Genomic DNA, 6000 nt, shown 5'->3' with positions numbered 1-6000 from the left:
ACGATAATGGCAAATGAATTTTTTTTTTATTCCTTGGGTTGTATGTTAAACTATTGTATTGAATCTTTAATTCTAAATAACAACTAGATTTAACCTCATTGGAAACATAATTTTATTTCATACATTTTGCAACCTGAACATTTACATAACTTTAGTACAACAAAATTACTCTAATAAAATACTACGTTTATCCTTGATAATTGGGCATACTAGATGAACTGCCACCTAGTGCTGAATTACCACTACTTTCCAAACCCTATGAAGGACATTTATGGCGGTCGTGTCCTATTTAGGAACATATGACATATTTATGTGCATAAACAGTATCACCAACATCCATTTGGTTCCGTATACGCACTCTTTTTTGCACTTGTCGTTAACACACATAATCCTTGTTACACACCATTTTAAATGGTTTTGGTGGCCAATAATGCTCAACACTCACTGGCTGCAACTGTCCACTATAGGTGTTTAAGTATGCAACAACACTATATTCTTTATCAACGTACCTCGTTGCCGCGAAACCTGTATGTTGAAAGCACTTCATGGCAAGTGATAGATTGACCATTTTTCACAGAAGCATAATCTTCTAGCTTCATTAACGGTGTGTGTATTATTCCCACGGTTGTGATGCAGATTAGTGCGAACTTCAAAAATATTTCGCTCGCTGCAATACTGCAAAAAAGAATGTCACTGTGCTCGCTTCCTATATTTCTCAAATCTTTTCATTGGTTGTGGCATAAACTCTACACCTCTTTACATTAATGATGATGCACCTGTAGATCTTTCAGCAAACCTCTCTGCCATCTGCTTGAATGACATCCACACCATGGCAGTGACTGGCAATCCACGTGCATACTTTAATAGGCCATTGAAAGACTCTGACATATTTGTAGTCAGAATTCCCCATCTTCTACCACTATCCGCATGCAAAGTCCACTTGTCAAGCTCATGTCGCATCAACCAATGATAGGCTTCTGGGTCTTCCTGCCTGATCAATTCCATTCGCCTCCTGAATTTACACTCTTGGTGATCTGTTGCATCCATCCGTATTAAATCACGCAAGTCCTTGTTAGGATAAGCCCTCTAAAAGTTGGCCTTCAAGTGCCTAACATAGCAACAGTGGTAGGCATACGATTCTTGCCATGCATGAAAATTCTGTACATAACTTAAAATACCGGGATGCCGATCAGATATTAGACAAATACCTGAACGTTGCCTGACAACGTGCTCCTTCAAGTGGTTCAAAAACAATGTCTATGTCCCTTGGCTTTCATTGGCACAAATAGCAATTGCTAGGGAAAATATACTTTCATTAGCATCTACTGCAACGACGATTAACAACTTAATATCGTACTTTCCATAGATATGAGTGTCGTCTATGGATATTACCGGTCGACAATGCACAAAACCATCAATGGTTGATTTAAATGCCCAAAACACATATCTGAATATGTGTTCCGGTATTCCCGGACTCCGCTTAAGCTTCCATTCAACAACAGTCCCGGGGTTAAAGTGTTTCAATACGGCCATGTACCTGGGTAGAGATGCAAAGGACTTATCCCACTTACCATAAACAATTTCAAACGCACGTTTGCGCCCGAGAAATGCCTTTCTTTTAGTAATGGTACACCCATATACCTGGTGGACATATGTTATACACTCTTTGATCTTATACCTTATGGACGCTTCAATGTGTGGAATCAACACAAGAGAAATCAAGTCAACATTCAAGTTAAAATGATTCCCACTAAATATGTCCATTTCACAATTGTGGGTGCCAATGAAATTTACCCACAATCCACATATTTTTTTTCAACTTTCTCGAACGCAACATCTAATTACAACTTTGAAACCATCTACGATGAATAACCTTGTATACAACCGAAGATGACTCATGAACCACAATCTCACGATATTCTTTTATGCTGTACATTCGTACTGCCTTGCTTAGGCGCGCTTTATCAGCAAAAAATATGCCCTTTGATAGCACCGTTGCTCTAGATTCATCCCACATTGTTGTCCGAATTTCATCAAGATCCCTTGTGAGGGCATCCACATCCGGCATACTTGACAACTGATCAAGGTAGGGAATCTCCCTTGAATGAAACAACACATGGGACTGGTACACTCTTGGTCCAATGGGAGGTGGAGCATGATCCCTCGTCAAATCAGGTTCATCATTCTCGGCCTCATCATCATCACCCTCATCAGAGAAGGGTGTGTCATCTCCAGACTCATCAACATTGTTGTAATAATTACTATTATATTCCTGACTCTGCGCATCTGCCAGATCCCGATTAAATATGTCGTCTTCGGGCAATTGAGTAAGGACAGGACCTTTAAGTTGCTCGTTTTCACTGCACAACCAATAAAATAATGAGTTTCTCAAATTCATCCAAAACTTACATATAAACTTTATCACTTCACTTACAAATCATAATGTGTTGATATCCCATGATGCACACTATCCTGTTGGTGATGACTCCCGGATGGACCACTATCATCCAACACACCAAAACTAGCCATAGTCCAACTGTCCATTGGTTCATAACTTGTAAAATTCATATCTGGCCGGTACCCTCTGTGGAATATATGAGTGTTAATACAAATTTAATACATAAAAATAAACATCGTAACACAAAGAAAAATTGAAGTTTGCCACTCAGCTTGTGGATTATGTAAACTTGGGGAGAAATTATATCCTCGGTCCTCATTAGCCCGTGGAGATAAGTTTAGATCAGGCCAAACTCTTTCATCCGGAACCTATTCGGCTAAAACTGCTCTAAAATAACCACTTGATGATTGAGGGATATCACTATTTTGCGGAACCTCATTATTGCGAACATCTTCCGCCTTGACGTACATTTCCAATATTTTTATCACAAGAAGTTCTCGGTATTCATCTGGAGTCCTCAAAAAATATGTCAGAGTTTCATCGTCTTCGATGCTAAACTCATCATAACAAGCAACTCCTTGCGGTGTAACAGAATACAGATATCTTTCGGTTACTTTAATATTTACCGAACGTTTGCGCACACTCGTTTTTTACATAATAACGATACCAATCTATCGTACTCCATTGTAAGTGGCAACTTAACATAACATTGTGGAGAACAATTATAGCGTACTGCATTATTCTCCACTACAACCTCACCCCCCAATATAATGAAACCTAATTTTTCGCTCTTCGAATATTATGACAAAATACAAAGTAACTTAACAAAATAAATATTTCAGAAGACTTGAAGGATGCTGAATGGATTTATGGATTTTTACCAAATTCATAACCTCCTTAAATAAGAAAAAACCCAGTCTAAGAGTATAATTAGTGGATGTATAGCACATGCTAATAGGCGTTATACCCATATCAATTATTAGTGGGTCAATTAAGTGCAGGTAAATTATTGGTGGGGCCACATTTTATATATAGCGCGGTTATTCACCGCGCTATACCTTAACGGACAAAACTGCCGTTAAAGTATAGCGCGGTGAATAACCGCGCTATATATAAAATGGTGGCCAATTATTTTTTTAACCTATTTGTATCTCTTCAGTCCAAAAAGACCACATTTAGGTTTTGGATCCAAGTTGTGGACAAATTGTGGACCCATTTTGAATCTTTTAACTTTTTGATGAGACACCGACATATGGACCACATGGCAGGTTGATAAATTGTTGAATCTGTTCCCAAAAAACCTTAAAATTACACTTATAATAAAATAGAGCTGTTTTTTTTAAATATAAATACAAGGAACAACAACTATAGGCCCTTCTCAAAACAAAAAAAAAACTAATTTGAATATATCAAAATTTGTTTGAACTCTTTGGAGTTGCCCAGTTAGTTTGGAGGGGATCGATTCCCCCTCAATGCCTTCTAGGTGAGCCCGTCACGGGCTTGCTTAGAAGAATAAGGTAAAAAAGACTTTTGAAGTTTTGTATAACAATTTAGGACACATAATTAAAGAGGTTCGGGGGTCAGATTAAAAATAACAAAAGTTGTGGGTAAATATTAAAATTTTCAAAAATCTTAAAAAATCATACCCATTTAAATTATTTCAAATTTTTATTTCCCTCTTCTTTCTCCTCTTTACTTATTGTTCTCTTTCTTCCTTCTTTCTCTTCCTCATTCTCTCATTTTCTTCCTTACTTTCTTCTTTCTCTTCAACTTTCTTTGTTGCTGCTATTAGTTCGTCTATGCCATCTTCTTCTTCATTTTCTTCCTTGCCTTTTTCTTCTTTCCCTCTTCATCTTATTTTCATCATCTTTCCTTTTTTTTTCAGTTTTTCTTTTTCTTCTGGTGGTTTAAAATATACGAGAGAAAGAGAAGAATATGAAATTTTACCTGCAAAATACCCTCGAGATATTTTGATACATTTTCATAAATAAGTATTATGCAAAACATCCAGGGATGTTTCAAACATCTCTTTAAATATTTGAAACTTCCCCGGGATGTTTGAAACATCTCCGGGATATTTGAAACATCTCTCATGATATTTTCTCTACTTCTTTCTTTTTGATGTTTGATTTTTTTATCACAGATATTTCAAACATCTCAGTAGATGTTTGAAACATTTCTCTAGATATTTGAAATATCTTCCTAAATGTTTGAGGATTAGGAGTGGCGGAGGATAGAGAGGAGCGTTGCGAGATGGAGGAGCAAGGGGAGGATAGAGTGGAGCGTTGTGAGATAGAGGAACAAGGGCAGGATGAGGAGTGGGAGGAGGAGGATGAGGAGGAGGAGGAGGGAGGAGTGTGAGGAGGAATAGAGGTGGATGAGGATGGAGACTTTTTTATAAATAAGAAAACTTTGGGGGTTTTAAAAGTTATGTCATTAACACTAATCACAAAAATATCACTTTAATCTAGGGCTGTGCATAATTTGATAAATACCGAATTACCGTACCGAAATAAAAAATTTTGATAAAATTTGATATTCCATATTTTGGTATTCGGTTTAAGTTTTAAAAAAATTAGTATTAGGTATGGTATTTGATATTTTAAAATGAAATTCCGAAATACCGATACCGTACCAAAATATATATTATATTACATAATACATATATTATTATTTATAATATAAATATAAAAAATCTAAAATTTTACTTTTCTTTATTCTCTAAGTTCATCAATTAAGTCTAAGTAATTAACAAGACATTTCTAATGATCAAATTTATTCCTTTATGTAGAGTTTTCTCTCTTTGAATTGATATTTGCTAGTTTTGGGCAAAATTTTTATCAACAAACGTTTCTAGTTTTGTATTTTTGAGTACTTTAATTAAGAATATTACAGTCTATGTCTCTATGTACTAGTTAGTATTCAAATCGAATAAACCGAAGTTACCGAACCGAATAAATCGAAAGGAAAAAAACCGAACCATACCGAATTTAATTAGGTACGATATTAGTATAACATTTTAAGCTAGCGTTTGGCCATAGATTCCCAAATTTATTCTGAAAAATCTGATTTGGGTGAAGTTTGGTTTAACGATGAAAATGTGTTTGGACATCTGTTTTGGGTGAAGTTTGGTTTGGAAAAATATGAAACATGACTTACACCCACAAGTTCTAAAAACTATTACAAATACCCAACAATACCATTATCAATAACATTCATTATATTATCGCAAACCATAATCCTAAACATAAATAAATTTGATACAAAATTATCATTGTTATAATGAACTACATGATACACTATCAGATGACCGAAAAGACGAAGCAACATCGTTACAAAATAATAAATGGTGAGCTCTTTTATAAAATATAAAAGTTTGAGGCAATTTTTAAAAAATATAATAGTGATATTTTGGCCCAAAACCAACTATTGGGATTTGGAATTTGGGATTTGGCCAAAATGTAGGCAAAATCTATGGCCAAACATGTGTTTGCCAAATAAAATTCAAGTTTATTTTGGCAAAATCTATGGCCAAACGGATCCTAAGAAACCGAATATCAAAAATATCAAACAGAAATGTCAAATAACGTACCGTACCGACC

Source organism: Nicotiana tomentosiformis, chromosome 1, assembly GCF_000390325.3.
Source record: "Nicotiana tomentosiformis chromosome 1, ASM39032v3, whole genome shotgun sequence".
NCBI classification, from domain to species: Eukaryota; Viridiplantae; Streptophyta; class Magnoliopsida; order Solanales; family Solanaceae; genus Nicotiana; species Nicotiana tomentosiformis.
Note: the sequence above shows the minus strand (reverse complement) of the source record.